This window comes from Balaenoptera ricei, chromosome 5 (genome assembly GCF_028023285.1).
Source record: "Balaenoptera ricei isolate mBalRic1 chromosome 5, mBalRic1.hap2, whole genome shotgun sequence".
Classification (NCBI taxonomy): Eukaryota; Metazoa; Chordata; class Mammalia; order Artiodactyla; family Balaenopteridae; genus Balaenoptera; species Balaenoptera ricei.
The window spans coordinates 124,290,643-124,309,006 of NC_082643.1; the positions used below are offsets into that span (position 1 = coordinate 124,290,643).

Consider the following 18,364-nt stretch of genomic DNA (forward strand, 5'->3'; position numbering starts at 1 on the left):
ATTAAAGTTTTGTGGGCTGAGTGGGAAGAACAGACACTTCTCCCTCACTCCTGCTATTTCCTTCCATTTTCAGAGGCTCCATTCCCATTGGCACTGCTGACCTCTCATCCCTTTACTCATCTGTCCCAGAAGAGGAGGTGGACTTTGGGGAAGATTGTTTGCAAAAGTGGTCACAATAATTCCTCCCTCCCCAGGCCCTTTATAATGTGACTTAGCCACTTCTCCCACCAAGAGGCAGAATTAATTTCCCACCCCTTCAATCCGGGCTGCATTTATGATTTCTTTTCACCAACAGAATGCAGTGCAAGTGATGGGTTGTGGCTTCTGAACTTCTTTGCCTCCAGTGGGCTTGCAGCTTCTGCACTGGTCCCTGTGAATGCTGCTGCTGCGTAACCCAGACTAGACTTCTCGACAATGAGAGAACACATGAGAGAAAGGCCCAACCAACAGCTGAAACCAACCACCAGCTGTGTAAGAGAGCTCACCTGCAGATGACTGCAGCTATGTGTGTGACCCAGACAAAACCAACAGGAAGACCTCCCACTGGGTCCAGTGCAAATTGATGACCCACAGTATTTTTTTATTGAGATATAATTTCCATATAACATTGTGTAAGTTTAAGGTGTACAATGTGTTGATTTGATTCATTTATATATTGCAATATGATTAGCACCATAGCTTAAGCTAACACCTTTATCATGGCACATTATTATCATTTCACTTTTTGTGGTGAGAACGTTTAAGATGGAGTCTCTTAGCAATGAAGTATATTATACAGTACAGTTGACTATAGTCACTATGCTGTGCATTAGCTCTCCACAACTTATTCATCTGCTAGTTGCAAGTTTGTACCCTTTAACACATCTCCCTAGTTCACCCACCTCCCCCAGTCCCTGGTAACCACCGTTCTATTCTGTTTCTACAAATTCTGCTTTTTTAGATTCCATTATAAGTGATATCATGCAATATTTGTCTTTCTCTGTCTGGCTTATCTCACTTAGTGTAATGCCCTCAAAAGTCCATCCATGTTGTGGTAAATGGCAGGATTTCCTTCTTTCTCATGGCTGAGTAATATTCCGTTGGAATATTTGATATATATATACATATATATAAAACAGCTTCTATAACCATATATATATATGTAAGGGAATATTTTCTATATATATAAAAAATATATTTTATATATATATATAGAACTTATTTAGCCATTCATCCATTGACAGACACTTAGGTTGTTTCCATATCTTGGCTATTGTGAATAATGCTACAATAAACATGGAACTGCACATGTCTTTTCAACATCCTGTTTTCATTTCCTTCTAGTGTATATATCCAGAACTGAGATTCCTGGATCACACATTAGTTGTATTTCTAAATTTTTGTGGAACCTCCACACTGTTTTCCATAGCAGCTCAACCAATTTACATTCCCACCAACAATGCACAAGGTTCCCTTTCTCCACATCCTTGCAAACACTTGTTATCTCTTGTCTTTTTGATGACAGCCATCCTAACAGGTATGAGGTGATATCTTATTGTGGTTTTGATTTGCATTTCCCTAATGATTAGTGATGTTGAGCATCTTTTCATGTACCTGTTGCCTATTTGGATATCTTCTTTGGAAAAATGTCTATTCAGTTCCTTTGTCCATCTTTAATCAGTTTATTTGTTGTTGGTATTAAGTTATATGAGTTCTTTATATATTGTCGATGTCAACCCCTTATCCAATACATGGTTTGCAAATATTTTTTCCCATTCCATAGTTTGCCTTTTCATTTTGTTGATTGTTTCTTTCTCTGTGCAAAAGATTTTTAGTTTGACATAGTTCCACTTGTCGATTTTTTTCTTTTGTTGCTTGAGCTTTTGGTGTCATATCACATCCAAAAAATCATTGCCAAGAGCAATGTCAAAGAGTTTCTTCTCTATGTTTTCTTCCAGGACTTTTATGGTATGAGGCCTTATGTTTAAGTCTTTAATCCATTTCAAGTTAATTTTTGTCAGTGATATAAGGGTCCAATTTCATTCTTCTGCCTGTGGTTATCCAGGTTTCCCAGCACCGTTTACTGAAGAAAATATCCTTTCCTTTTTGTCAGGATTACTTCGACTATTCAGGGTCTATTGTTGTTCCATACAAATTTTAGAATTGTTTTTGCTATTGCTGTGAAAAATGTTACTGGATTTTTGATAAGTATTGCATTGAATCCATAGATGGCTTAGAATAGCATGGACACTTTAACAATATTAATTTTATCCATGAACATGAAATAGCTTTCCGTTTGTGTCTTCTTCAATTTCTTTCATCAAAGTCTTGTAGTTTTCATTGTACAGATCTTTCACTTCCTTGGTTAAACTTATTCCTAATTATTTTATTGTTTTTGATAATATTGTGACTGGGATAGTTTTACTTCTTTTTCAGATATTTCATTTTTAGTGTATGGAAACACAACTGATTTCTGTATGTTGATTTTTTTTTAATTTTTATTTTATATTGGGGCACAGTTGATTAACAATGTTGTGTTAGTTTCAGGTGTACAGCAAAGTGATTCAGTTATACATATACATGTATCTATGCTTTTTCAAATTCTTTGTTATTACAGAATATTGAGCATATATGTTGATTTTTATCCTGCAACTTTACTGAATTCATTGATTAGGTCCAGCAGTTTTTTTGGTTGAGTCTTTAGAATTTTCTACATAAGACCATATCATTTGCAAATAATGACAATTTTATTTCTTCCTTCCCCAGTTGGATACCTTTTATTTCTATACCTTGCCTCATTACTCTAGCTAGGACTTCCAGTACTATTTTAAATCAGAGCGGTGAGAGTGGGCACCCTGATCTTGTATCTGATCTTAGAGGAAAAGCTTTCAGTCCTTCACCACTGAGTATGACGTTAGCCGTGGGTTGTCAGTATGGCCTTCATTATGTGGAGGTATGTTCCTTCTACACCCAATTTGTTGATGGTTTCTCTCATGAAAGGGTATTGTATTTTGTCAAGTGCATTTTCTGCGTCTATTGAGATGATCATATGATTTTTGTCTTTCATGCTATTAATGTGGTATATAACATTTATTGATTTGCATTATGTTGACCCATTCTTGCATCCCGGGGATAAATCCCATTTGGTTATGGTGTATGATCCTTTTAATGTGTTGTTGGATTCAGTTTGCTAATATTTTTTTGAGAATTCTTGCATTTATCAGGGATATTGTTCTATAGTTTTCTTTTCTTGTAGTGTCCTTATCTGGCTTTGGTATCAGGGTAATGCTGGCTTCATGAAATAAAGAAAGTTGAAAATGTTCCCTTCTCTTCAATTTTTTGGAAGAATTTGAGAATAATTGGTGTTAATTCTTCTTTAAATATTTGGTAGAATTCACCAGTGAAGGCATCTGGCTTTTCTGTGTTCAAAGGTTTTTGATTACTTATTCAATCTAACCCATCATTGGTCTGTTAAGATTTTTAATTTCTTCCGGATTCAGTCTTTTATTTTCTTTTCCATAATGGTTTATTACAGGATATTAAATATAGCTCCCTGTGCTATACAATAGGACCTTGTTGTTTACCCATTCTAATATATAATAGATTGCCTCTGCTAATTCCAAACTCCCAATCCATTCCTCCCCCACCCCCCTCCCCCTTGACAACCACAGGTCTGTTTTCTATGTCTGTGAGTCTGTTCAATTTTGGTAGGTTGAATGCTTCTAAGAATTTATCCATTTCTTCTAGCTTATCCAATTTGTTGGTCTATAATTGCTTGTGGTAATCTCTTACAATACTATGTATTTCTGTAATATCATTTGTAATGTCTCCTCTTTTGTTTCTGATTTTATTTGAGTCTTTTCTCTTTTTTCTTAGTCTAGCTAAAAGTTTATCTTTTTGAAAAACCAGCTCTTAGTTTCATTGATCTTTTCTATTGTTTTTCTGGTCTATGTTTCATTTATTTCTGCTCTGATCTTTGTTATTTCCTTCCTTCTGCTAACTTTGGTCTCAGTTCTTCTTTCTTTAATTCTTTGAGGTGTAAAGTCAGGTTGCTTATTTGAGATTTTTTTATTTTCTTAATATATGAATTTATTGCTGTAAACTTGCCTTTCAGAACTGCTTTTGCAGCATCTCAAATGTTTTGGTGTGCCGTGTTTCCATTTTCATTTGTTTTGAGATATTTTTTGATTTCCCTTTTATGTTTGTTCTTTGACCCATTCATTTTTCAGGAGTATGTTGTTTAGTTTCCACATGCTTGTGAATTTTCCAACTTTCCTCTTTTTGTTGATTTCAAGTTATACCATTGTGGTTGGAAAATATACTTGGTATGATTTCTATCTTTTAAAATTTACTAAGATTTGCTTTGTGGCCTATCATACGATCTATCCTGGAGAATGTTCTGTGTGCACTTGAGAAGAATGAGTGTTCTGCCACTGATGGATGGAATGCTCTATAAATGTCTGTTAGATCCATTTAATGTAGGGTTCAAATCCAATATTTCCATGTTGATTTTCTGTCTGGATGATCTATCCATTGCTGAAAGTGGAGTATTCAAGTCCCCTACTATTATTGTATTACTGTCTATTTCTCTTTCCAGATCTATTACTATTTGCTGAATATATTTAGGTGCTCTATGTTGGGTGTCTATGTATTTACAATGATTATATCTTCTTGAAAAAGTGACCCCTTAAAAATATGGAATACTTCGTGAATTTGCATGTCATCTTTGCTCAGGGCCATGTTAATCTTCTCTGTATTGTTCAAATTTTAGTATATGTGATGCTGAAGCAACAACAACTCATGGTATTATGAACATTTTAAATTGTTGTTGTTTTAAGTTACTAAGGTTTTTTTAAATTTATTTTTTTAAATTGAAGCGTAGCTGATTTACAATATTGTGTTAGTTTCAGTTGTACAGCAAAGTGATTCAGTTATATATATATTTTTCATATTATTTTCCATTATAGATTATTATAAGATATTGAATATAGTTACCTGTGTTATATAGTAAATGCTTGTTGCTTATCTATTTTATGTATAGGAGTTAACAGATAATTTCAGACTCCTAATTTATCCCTCCCCTTGCTCCCTTCTCCTTTTGGTAACATAGTTTATTTCCTATGTCTGTGAGTCTGTTTCTGTTTTGTATATAGATTCATCTGTGTTATTTTTTAGATTCCACATATAAGTGATATTACATAATATTTGTTTTTCTCTGACTTGCTTCACTTAGTGTGATATTCTCTAGGTTGCTGCAGATGGCAATATTTCAAACGTTTTTATGGCTGAGTAATATTCCATTTTTATATATATATAATATTCCATTATATATATAATATATATTATATATATAATATAATGGAATATTATATATATAATTATATATACACACTACATACACACACACACACACACACACACACCCCTTCTTCTTAAACATGTCTGTCGTTGGGCACTTGGGTTGTTTCCATGTCTTGGCTATTGTAAATAGTGCTGCTATGAACATTGGAGTGCATGTATCTTTTCAAATTAGAGTTTTCAAGTGGTTTTTATTATAGATAATTGATAAATCCTTAATCTGATTGAAGAATCTAGAAAAAGATGTTGAGGATGCATAGCCCAACTCCTTCCTCTCATTCTCCTTTTGGGAGGCAGCAGCCCACTGAGAATCCATGTTCTCTTTCTGCCATCCAGACCATAAATTGTACAGGGTGGAGATGCACTGATAGATACTTTTTCCAAATGCTAGAGGACCAGAAGTTAAAGTCAATACTTGGCTGAAATCAAGGTCAAAACCAAGTTTTGCCATAAGAGAAAGAACTAGAAATCAATAATAAATCTGAAAAATAATTTAAAAATATGGAATTATTATAATAATTTTAGTAGTCACAAATTAAAAGTTGATTAGTGAAATTAAAATGTGTTTTAAATAATTTTTCTAACAATGTATTCCATTCCCTTTCTCTTCACATTTTTTTTTAATGTCAAAATCGAAAGTAATTTATCCAGACTTTGAACTTTTTCCTCCTCGTGAAAGTTTAAGGTGGCAAAATTATAATTTAATTCATCCTCACAAGATGTGAAAAATTCTCAAATAGGACTTTTTATTGAAGACACATAGCATCTTTGTATGGGATTTGGCCTTGACATTTTCTGTTACTCATTTCTATATGAATTCAGTTTTCCTGACTATCAGAAGGATATTTTGTTCTAATAACTCCTGTTGTTTCTGTGTGGTGTTAAGTATATATATTTTTAATTTAAAAATGATTTTTCTGAGTTTTTCTTCCTCTATTTGTCTGCCCCACTTTTATCTGGGCCTTCTCTTTCCTTCATCTCTTTTGTTCCTTTCTGCTCAATTTTGATTCAGCTCTGACCATCTTGCCTGGGTGTAGGGCCCTGTGGAAGGTGAGGAGGGCGTGCTGCTAAGCCCGTCAGCCCGGCTTCCTGCAGGCCCTTTGCCTCCCCTGCTAAGCCAGGGGCAAACCCCTCTCATTCCTGCTGCTGCTCTCACTGTCCCACCTCCTCCTGAGGATCTGGTAGCCGTTTTGGTGTCTCCTATTATCAGGTTGTCAGTCGTCTCCTGGCTTCCCTCTGCTTTCTCCTGAGCAGTTGCTGATTATGTGCTGATCTTGTGGCTCTTGCTGGTTTGCACTTCGGGGTTCATGGAGTACCTTGTCACCTAGTTTTGTTGTAAATGTTGTACACTGGTTTGTTTTTTGTTTTAATTTCACTGTTTTCTCTATACTGGGATTTGGGAAGATCCAAAAGCTTGCCATTTCCACCGTTGTCATCTTCCCAGAATTTGATAATAAGAATTTTAACACAAGTTCAACCTTCATTACTTGCCCATAATTTGAAAGGGACTATCGAGATATTTATTCAGATCATTGATAAATCCAAATGACATCCTTTGTTCCCAACTCTTGTTTGTGTTACTGTCACTGTTACGCTGATCATCTATGGTGGTCCCCTGTGATTATGATATCACCCAACCTCTGATCACCCACAAGTTTCAGGATGTGAGAAATGCTGTGAAAGTAGACATCTGTATGGCTCTTTCAGCAAAATACCAGGGCCAAGGTCAATCCTGGGCACATCTTGATTACATGAGTGACGTATGTGTGAACTGGCTGCCCTGCTGCTGGATGGGTGAATTGAATTCTGGGCTTCAGTGTTAGGAAGCTCACTTGCATTTAGAAACCATGTCCTCCAGCCCAGCCCTTACTAATTAAACAAAAGTTTTAAGTTTTACCTCCAAATGCCAACCAACTCCTTTATATCAGTTTTTGATTACTTCAGAACTTGGACAGGGAGAATTTTTCTCTTTATTGTTTAAAAAATAAACTAGGAGTAAAATATTGGAGAGCACCTTAACACATGAAGATTGAGGCATCTGGCAGGGCCAGGGAGGGTAACTTTAAGTTATGGTGACTCTTACTAAGTGTTATGGGTTGAATTTTGTCCCCTCAAGTAAGATATGTTAAAGCTCTAACCGTCCAAACCTCAGAACGTGACCTTATTTGGAAATAGGATTCTTGCAGATGTACTTATTTAAGATGAAGTCATACTGGAGTTGGGTGGGGACCTACTCCAATGTAACTGGTGTCCTTATGAGAATATGGCCACAAAGACAGAGGGAGAATACCATGTGATGATGAAGGCAGAGATTGGGTTATGCGGTTGCAACCTCAAAGACCGCCAACAAACCACCAGAAGTTAGGAAGAAGCAGGGAAGGATTGCCTTACAGGTTTCAGAGGGCGTGCAGGCCTGCCGACACCTTGATTTCAGACCTCTAGCCTCCAGAACTGTGAGACAATAAATTTCTGTTGTTTTAAGCCCCCCAGGTGACTAATACACTAAGTAAAGGCTTTGGGAGCTTCTTATCTTCATGGTTTGCAGCCTGTTTTGAGCAATGGAACTGGGTTTTGCAGTCACAAAACAACAGTGTAAAGAATCTCACTGACTCTATGGTGAACACAGAACTCAACACCCAAGAATTTGAAAGCAGCTAATGTCAATTAACATCTCTGTAGAAAATCTTTTTCCTTTAATTGAGTCTTTGCTTGAGCCACACCAAGAAAAAGCTCCAGTTAGGCAGTTCAGTGTTAAATTACAACAGTCTCTTACTTGTGTCAGAGAATACACTAAGTGATGTGATGCAAATGAGGTTGAGGAAAATGTTGCAGAATATAAACTTAAAAAAAATCTCCTGCCAACCAAGAAAAATTCTCCATGAAAACAGATGAGAAAGAAAACAGTTTTGTTATTGAATAAGCATTAATCCAGAATGTGATGTGCATCACAGGCAATCCACTGAGAGACTGCAAAAACAGAAAGAAATCTCACCCTTTTACATAGCCAGGCAGATAACTACCCATTCCATACATGTTCTCAACGGTAACTAGCCCTCAAAAAAGAGGACTTGACGGCACCATTTATTACAGAGTTCATCTTTTTTTAAAAAAATCTTTATTAGAGTATAATTGCTTTACATGTTGTGTTAGTTTCTGCTGTTTAACAAAGTGAATCAGCTATACATATACATATATCCCTATATCCCCTCCCTCTTGCGTCTCCCTCCCACCCTCCCTATGCCACCCCTCTAGGTGGTCACAAAGCACCGAGCTGATCCCCCTGTGCTAAGTAGCTGCTTTCACTAGCTATCTATTTTACATGTGGTAGTGTATATATGTCCATGCCACTCTCTCACTTCGTCCAAGCTTACCCTTCCCCCTCCCTGCGTCCTCAAGTCCATTCTCTACGTCTGCGTCTTACAGTTCGTCTTAAACGTATCTGGTAATTGAGGTGACCCTCTGCGTTAGCTAATTGGCTTTATCCAAAGGAAAAACAAAGTTCTTATTATCTTTATCAAAAGAGGTCATTTTGTAATTTAGAACAAGGTGCCCACTCAAGTTAGGCCCCTACTTTCCCACAGAAACTGGGAGATAAGGGTCCTGTTTTTCTTGATGATTACATTTCAAAGAGATGGCTTCCCAGTGCTTGAGGAAGCGTTCTGCTTTCAAATGAATTATTGCAATTGCTAAATGCAAATGAAATAACATTAATTCTCCTTTTCACGCTTCTGGTTCCTGCTAGAATTCCTTGGTAAATCAGTTTGCCAGTCCTGGTTCTCAGACTCTTCCAGTGGATTGCCTTGGACACTGATTCTTAGCAGTTGAGAAAGTACTGAGACAAGTAATTAACTTACATCGACCTTTCCACACCTTTATTTTGCAAAGTGCTCCATGAAATAAAGAGTTGCATGGTTGTGGCAGAGACTATTCATGGTCCCCTCCTCTTCTTCCATACAAATATAATTTTTAACCAGGTATGTGGCTGCATAGAATAAAGACTACATTTTTAGTTCTCTTTTTTAGGTAAATGTGGTCATGGAATTAAGTTCTGATCAATAGGATGTAATCTAATGTCACTTTGTAACCTCTAAGGAAGTGTCCTTGAAGGGAAAGGGGCTTCTCTTTTCTTTTTCATTTCCTCCTTCCTGCTAGATGGAATATGGATGTATAAGTTGGAGATGGAGCAGCCATATGGGACCATGAGGTGGTCTTAACAATGGAAACCTGAGTCATGACACCCTAAAGAGCTGAAGCAGCTCTGGACTATCTATCTCTGGAATTTTACTTAAGAAAGAAATAAACTTTTATCTAGTTTAAGACATTAAGACACTGATATTTTATATTTTTTTCTATCACTCTTAGTTGAACTTAATCTTAACTGATACCATAGTCAATTATATCTGGAAAATTCTGCATGTCTTATCTCCTGCACTACTAGGAAATACTGGCATATAAAGACTTTTAAAAGACCTGCTGCAAAATAATATTTTGAGTTTTGTTTAATTCTCTATTCCCAAGTGTTTTCTTTTTTTTATTAACACTTTGCATGGAGAGTTGATTTTCAATTTATTATTACACAGTGGAGGCCCCTGATATAAATATAGTAGACCTTAATAACAGTACAACTTTGCTAGCTTTGCTGCCACTGGAACAACTAAGATCTTCATATCCCGCAGCTGTATTCTGATGAATATGTAACTCCATACTTTGTTCAGGGTGGTCTTTCAGATCCACATTATGCCACCTGAACTCTAGGAGCAAAGAGGGATGGGGGGCGGCTAATGTTTCCGTAGGCTGAGTTAAGTCATTGCTTAAGTGATTAAGTCATCGATAGACATTTAGGTATGTATTTACTGAATTCTGCTAACTCTGATGTCAAGAGCTTATATTGGGCTTCTATTCATGCATTTCTATAAAAAGTGGTCTCACTGTCTAGGGTCTGTTCTCGGGTCACAAGGAATCACTGGAGGACTTTAGCATGAGCTACAGCTGTAAGTCAATCTTGTAACATGTCATCTAAGAGATACTCAAATTACGGTGTTGAGACTTAACCTCAGTTCTTCAATATATATAGCTTTAAATGTAGCTTTAGCCAGACCAACAATATATTTTATTTGTGGAATTTTAACGTCTGGTGTTACTGAGAAGAGTGTCTTTAATGGCTCCACAAGCTCATCCGTATAACTGTTAAACTAATGTGAAGGCTCCTTGAGGGCCATGACTGATTTTTCTTTTCAGCCTCTTCAGTGACAAGCATGAGGCACATATAGGAATGCAGTTATTGCTAAGTGGGATGTAGGAGAAGTGCCTGGGCTACCTTAAAAGCACAAAGGCAGTTTTGTATAAGCCATATTTCAATACTTTGCTTCAACAGTGCCTCCTTTTCTCTTCATGAAACGGTTAAGGTATTTTTTTTAACACCATACAGAATCTATTTTGGTTTCTCAACATTTGAGCCACTCTCGATGCACATATTCAGACATGAGAGGCAGGAGCATTTTGAATTACGCTGATGTCCAAATCTTCTGTAACCTACTTAGTTTAGTTACATTGATGTTTTTAGAACCATTAAGACCAGAGGTGCATTCAATGTGCTCTACAGTATAAGTTTATTTAGCCCCCAATGACTGGGATGGCCCTGAGCCCTGACTGTTTGCCTCCCTGAATTTTTCTGTAAGGATAACATTATTTCCTGTCATCGAAAAGTTTGTTTGACTTCTTCAGGGTGGGTGAATTTTGGGCATCTCCTCTCTTGAAACTAGTGTTTTATGTTTAAGTTCTGAATCACCAAATAAACAAACAAAATCTCAAAGAACTACAATTTTTCTTTGTTAATTGTAAAAATGAACAGATCCCCATTAGAAAAATATCCTGACTAATTCTTCCTTACTGAAGCAGGGGCTGCTTAGGGTGGGTTCTGCAGCAATCATTAGAAATAGCACTGAAGATAAGGTCTTTACTGGGCTTGGAGAACCGTATGAAAACACTCTCTGGTAGCTTCAGGAAATTAAATAGAAGATAATCTTGCCAAAGCTATACCCACATTTGAAGCCCTTATACCATTAGACCAAGGGTATAGTTTTCTATAGGTCATTCCCTGTGAAAATGGGAACTACATCAGGGTTGAAGGGCTTTCTCCGCTTGCTTCATTTAATTCATGTTTCCCCTTCCTTTTTATAGTCTCAGAGTATTTTGTGATTCTGGAACAGTCATTTTCAAACCTGAGTGTGCATGAAGCTCACCTTCATAGACTGATTCAGTAGGCCTGGGCTAGGTTCAAGAAACCACATTCACAGCAAGACCCAGATCGATCGATCGACCTATCTTTTATTTATTTATTTATTTGTTTGTTTGTTTGTAACTGATGGTGGGGACCTGCATCTGACTGTTGCCTGTCACTGCCTCTATCTCCCTTCTTTTTCCACAGTCATCTGGGGGCAAAACAAGCAAGTTCACGCCCTTCCCCTTCGTATCTGGACCTCCCTAAGGAAAAACCCTAGAATCCACTTGGCCAAGTCTGTCCCTTGATATGCTAAATGGGGAACTAAGATGAGGGCTGTGATTAATACATTAATTAATGAGGGAACCAGTAAGAAAATTCAACCGGTTCAAAAGCATGCATATATATATCATTAGGAAAGCCGAAATGAACTTGCAAACAGATGGAAAACTGGTCATTATCCACAGGGCAGTAATCAATTGTGTTCCACATGAAAATATTAATTTGCATTTCTATGGACAAGAATCATTTGCATGACTGTAAGTTTTCTAAGACTTACTGAGTTATAAAATAGCTCAACGACTGGTCTCAGACCTCTGTACCAGACAACCTGGAAAGGTGTATTAGACTGGACACTCAGCAATTTTTTTTTTCCTATTTAAATGTCTTTCAAATTTTTCCTGACAGTCAAAGACCTAAATTTCCTTACCAGTAAAATGAGAGATCCAGACAAGTGACTTCTGAGACCCTTCAATTCCAACATCCTATTACTCTGATTCCTTGGCCATTATCTATGTGTGTGAGTATAACTCATGGAATTTTTTTGTTGGTATGTCAAAACTATTGTAGTCATGTGTATTAGTCAAAACCAGCCATAGCTATCAGTGCATTCTCATTCAATCTCTGTCTAAAAACAAAATTAAACACAAATTCTGCCTCTCTCCCAGTTACTTTTAAGCTCTGTGTGTGTGTGTGTGTGTGTGTGTGTGTGTGTGTGTGTGTGTGTACTTGTAAATGAAAGCAGAACCTGAACATAGGTATTCTACACATATTTGTCTACTGTCTTTACCAAATGCTACCTACAGAATACCCTAGTAACTTAGTTAGTATGACAAGTCAGGACAATATTGTGTAAATTTTGCAGAAACTTTGAGAAGCAATGAATCAAGATTTCTCCAATTCTTGTAGACTTTCCTGCAAGGCAAATACAGCAGGTCATTTTAAGAATACTTTGTGATGGTAGAGGTGTTGACAGTGTCAAAAGTTGGTGGAGCTGTTAGGCAGTGAAGAATAGGAAGATGCTGAAGTCTGATTTTTTAAATTCACTTCTTTTCTCCTGTGTTAGACTAATCTCTACACTTTAAAGCAATGGAGAAGAGGGACAGAGCCTCTTTAGCTTTGTAACAAATGTTTGTTGAATGAATAATTAAGCTACCTTTCCTTTCTTTAAACATAGAGCCCAAATATCCTAAAAATCTCTCAACCTATTGAGTTTTTAAAAAATCTACTGTATTTGAAGGTGTGAAATCATGAGTAATGATAATGATTATATGCAGCTGATATTTTTTTCAGGCTAAATATTCTGCTTTGTAGATTTTATCAGGGAAAACCCCATTCAGTTTAGAAATCAGGATCAAAACTTTTTAATTTAAATTTGTTTATTCTCATTTGAATGATCTCATTTGAACTAAAATGATATTCTTGATGGTAAAACATAAAAACAATCACATTTCTTTGTTTCAGTCTTTCTTTCTTTCATCCTAGTCATTTCTGTAGAAACAGAGACCAAAATGACTAGGTAGCATTATGGAGGGTTTCTGGTAAGAATACACCTACACAAATGTGCTGCAGGAAGTAGAAGTCCATACCTGATACCCTTGTAACTTATGACTTGATGAGTCATATAAGAACTTAGGACTACTGCTACTGAATGTTGAAAATTTATGTCCCAAATGTATTTTTCTCCACCAATAACAAAACATGGATTCAAGGGGCAAAAACATCAAAGGCCTAGATTTTATACGCACATACATATACATTTATATTTGTCTACATAGACATACAAATGTGCAGAGGTGGTTACAAGTAAGGTGCAGGAGGTGGACATGGGGGATGAGCTGATGAGAAAGGGTAGCTAATATTAATGAACTCCTTTTACGTGTGCACCAAATGACATTCATTCATTCATCTTCTCATCACAGTAACCCTGAGAAGTAGTTTCTAGTAACACCATTTTACAGGTGAAGAAAATGAGACTCAATAATAAGTAGCAGAGCCCAGTTTTGAAACAAGTTCTGCCTGATTCCAAGGCGAATAAGACATTTACTAAGACTTTTACTGTTGTCTCTGAACTGCAGTGGGGGTCCCAGACTAAAGCCATTTTAAAATCAGAGAGCTGCCAGCACCTGGAGCCAGCCACATTCTGCCAGAGCCTCAAGGAGCAGAACTGCTCCCACCATGCACCCTATGCACCTCCCATCTTTGCTTCCCCTCCCACACTAAGAGGACTGAGAGGGAGAGAGGTATAGTTTTCCCCTCCCCAGAGCTAATGGAAAGGGAAAGGGGGAAAAAAGAGAATTTCTTCTAAAGATTGAGTGCCTCCCAGAAGAGGGAACCAACATTTTTATCCCCATAATGTGATTTAGTTCAAGCTTGGCCCCCATGTGATCTGAATAGGGGAAAAGAGATTTGGAGAGAGAGGGCATGGTGACATCCAAGGACCATTCTGCCTGTGATCTGTCAGTCTCCATTAGAGGATGGATCCGGTGTGTGCCTACCCACCTAACACTTTGCCGGAAGGTGCGAACTGAGGCTATAGTTTGGGGCAATGGAAGCAGTGTGTGTGCATACGCATGTTGAAAAGGAGGATGCTGGCAAAGAGGCCCATGCACTGCAAGTAAATGCCACAACTGGGGGTTGCCTAGAATAGATGGCCAGACCTGGCAAAGGATAGCCAGCACCTAAGGGAGCTGCACCAGAATAAGCTCCCTCCTCACCACGTCTGCAAAGGATGGGGGGCCTCCTCATCAGCTGTGTAGACACTGCACAGAAGTGTAGTCATGGTCAACCAAGAAGAGCTTGGCAACTCTGCCCCTCTTCCCCCCACCCCCCCTTGAAATGCAGCTAGAAGAGGGAGGAGGAGATGGATACAGATGCAACCATGGTCCCTTCAGGCAGATCTAGCCTGAGCTGGAGGTAGGAGAAGATGAACTTTGAATCAAGTTTGAGAACAGGACTAAATCTGAAAATGTCAGAATTAGACTGTTCTAATAACCAAAATAGGTGGAAAATTTTTTTAAAAACTGGTTGAGGTGTTGTTAAAGAAACCAATACTAGAGGAAAAGTTTGGGGGGACGGATCATTTTGCACAACTGCCAGGAGAGTTACAGGAAAATAGAACGCTTTTATATTTATACACTCCCCCCAACAAAAGTTAAGCATAGTCACCAAACCATTTTTTCCTCTAAGTAATCCTAATAAGGGTAGTGAGCCAGAGGCATATCTGTAATACCTCAGGGCCCTTCTTAAGACTTCCCCAAGTAACTGAGGCTCCTCAAAACTGGTGTGAAAGTGTACCTATTTCCCATAGTTAGTTACCCCTTATGTGTTCCTGCCTCTGTTGAACATCTACCTCCCATTAACCTGTCTTGATGAGAAAGTTCCTGGCTGGCTCTATTTGTCACAGCTCTGAGATAGAGAGAGAGGCCCCCAGCTCCTCTGTAGAACCAGTAGATCAAATGCTTTAAAATACTCTTAGGTTCAGGGAATCTTGAATCTTTAAATGGCAGGTTTAGGCATTGTGCCTTTGCAAGACATGCCACTTAAAAGCTTGCCCTGCTCTCCTTTCCCTGATCCCTAACTCCCACATACTCACAGAGATATCTGAATCTTCAAGGAGCAGTATCTATATCTAATTTAAGTTTGTTGGATCAGTGACCATTGTGGTAACTTGCATCACTGCCTCTAGTTTGCTGCCCCTTCCTGTGTCCATGCCTTTTGCCACAGACCTTGCAATTCTTCCCTCTAAGGGAGCAGGGTATATTTCCCCACCCTTTGACTTCAGGTTTAGTCCTGTGACTTGCCTTGAGCAATAGAATGAAAGGGAAATGACAATGTACCATTATGAGCCCAGGTCTTTAGAAGCCTTGAGTATTGCCTCTCACAGACCTGTGAGTCATGTAGTTTTTGCTTTAAGCCACTGAATTTTGTGGTGGGGTTTATAATGCACTAAAAGCGAACTGATACTGTCATTTTCCTAGTACAGTGAAGAAATGTGGTGGAATTTAGACAGGATCTCTGTACTGAAAGGTGATGAAGACCCGCCACTGTCTGTGCCCTGTCTCCTCCCACACGACTGTTTGGCTTCATGGACTTGTAGTCTGTTCTGCAGTCAGTCTCTCTCTCTCTTTCTCCTTCTAAGACATACCTGAACCTACAGTTCCTATGTGTCATATTTGCAAAGGCAACAGGAAATCCCACCTTAGTCTTAGGCCTGAGATGGGTTCTCCAACACAGAATACCCAAAATCCTGTAACAAGGAAATTTTTTTTTTAAATGCTTGTGCAGATCAATAAATAAGTGCTTAATTTCTTTCGTTTGGCTGGTGATCCTTACTGCAGACAACATCAGTAAGAAAGCTGGAGGACCATGGGTAGCTGGCATTTGGAAGTCCTAAGACCCAACCCCTTCTGTTCACTATTCCTATTGCAGAATTCTTCCTATATTCCAACTGAGGAAGCCTGGGCACATCTTGAATGCAACTTCCTTTTATGTCTTGAAAGAGAGACGTTTCCATTTCAAAATGACTCATCTTTTGGAAGGATCTCCAGTTCCTTCATGGAGGAGGAGTAGTTATGTTTTGTTAGAAGAGAGACATAAAAGTTGATTTTGAAGAAACTAAAAGAGGTAGTTAAAAGTGTATATGTGTTACATTTCTTTGAAAATCACATAAAAATGCATTAACTTATTCTCAGTTCAGAACTCAGAGATTTAATTGTTCCCTAACCTTAGCTTCAACTGATACAAACTTATTCTAATACAAACTCTCAACATCATTTTTTGAGAGAATGCTGACATTTTTCAGTAAGATCACTATTTTACCTAACATTAGTCTTTTCTTCAGTTAAAGTTCTATTTGTTGTGTCTCATATTTTAAAAAATCAAACTATTTAGTATAGACATGTGACCTTTCTTTTTATCACTAGAATTTTCTTCTTAAATTAATTGAAAGACATTTCTCTCCATAGTCTGTGTCTCATAAGTCTGTGTCTCTCCATAGTCTCATGTGCTTTAAAAAAAATCATGTGAGGAGACCTTCAAGATGGCAGAGGAGTAAGAAGTGGAGATCACCTTCCTTCCCACAAATGCATCAGAAATACACCTACATGTGGAACAACTCCTACAGAACAGCTACTGAACCCTGGCAGAAGACCTCAGACTTCCCCAAAGGCAAGAAACTCCCCACATACCTGGCCGTGTGGCTGACAGGGTCTTGGTGCTCTGGCCAGGTGTCAGGCCTGTGCCTCTGAGGTGGGAGAGCCGAGTTCAGAACATTGCTCCACCAGAGACCTCCAGGCTCCACGTAATATCAAATGGCGAAAGCTCTCCCAGAGATCTCCATATCAACGCTAAGACCCAGCTCCACTCAATGACCAGCAAGCTACAGTGCTGGACACCCTATGCCAAACAACTAGCAAGACAGGAACACAGCCCCATCCATTAGAAGAGAGGCTGCCTAAAATCATAATAAGGTCACAGACACCCCAAAACACACCACCAGACGTGGACCTGCCTACCAGAAAGACAAGATCCAGCCTCATCCACCAGAACACAGGCACTAGCCCCCTCCACCAGGAAGCCTACACAACCCACTGAACCAACCTTAGCCACTGGGGACAGACACCAAAAACAACGGGAACTACGAACCTGCAGCTTGTGAAAAGGAGACCCCAAACACAGTAATTTAAGCAAAATGAGAAGACAGAGAAACACACAACAGATGAAAGAGCAACGTAAAAACCCACCAGACCAAACAAATGAAGAAGAAATAGGCAGTCTACCTGAAAAAGAATTCAGAGTAATGATAGTAAAGATGATCCAAAATCTTGGAAATAGAATGGAGAAAATACAAGAAATGTTTAACAAGGAACTAGAAGGACTAAAGAGTAAACAAACAATGATGAACAATACAATAAACAAAATTAAAAATTCTCTAGAAGGAATCAATAGCAGAATAACTATTATTATATTAATAATAGTTAATTATTATTATCTTCTGCCTATTAACTAGGCAGAAGAATGGATAAGTGACCTGGAAGATAAAATAGTGGAAATAACTACTGCAGACCAGAATAAAGAAAAAAGAATGAAAAGAATTGAGGACAGTCTTAGAGACCTCTGGGACAACATTAAGCACACCAACATTCAAATTATAGAAGAAGAAGAGAAAAAGAAAGAGAATGAGAAAATATTTGAAGAGATTATAGTTTAAAACTTCCCTAATATGGGAAAGGAAATAGTCAATCAAGTCCAGGAAGCGCAGAGAGTCCCATACAGGAAAAATCCAAGGAGATTTGGATTGGCTCCAAATTGGCGCCAAGACACATATTTGGATTGGCTCCAAATTGGCGCCAAGACACATATTAACCAAACTATCAAAAATTAAATACAAAGAAAAAATATTACAACCAGCAAAGGAAAAACAACAAATAACATACAAGGGAATCCCCATAAGGTTAACAGCTGATCTTTCAGCAGAAACTTTGCAAGCCAGAAGGGAGTGGCAGGACATATTTAAAGTGATGAAAG

At 38.0% G+C, this 18,364-nt stretch overlaps 1 non-coding gene across 1 annotated transcript; it reads right to left on the reverse strand.

Moving 5' to 3' along the window:
- Positions 1–4,668: 4,668 nt before the first annotated feature.
- Positions 4,669–4,774, reverse strand: LOC132366841 (U6 spliceosomal RNA). Its single transcript, XR_009503563.1, has one exon. It is a non-coding gene; the product is annotated as a U6 spliceosomal RNA (small nuclear RNA).
- Positions 4,775–18,364: the final 13,590 nt, after the last annotated feature.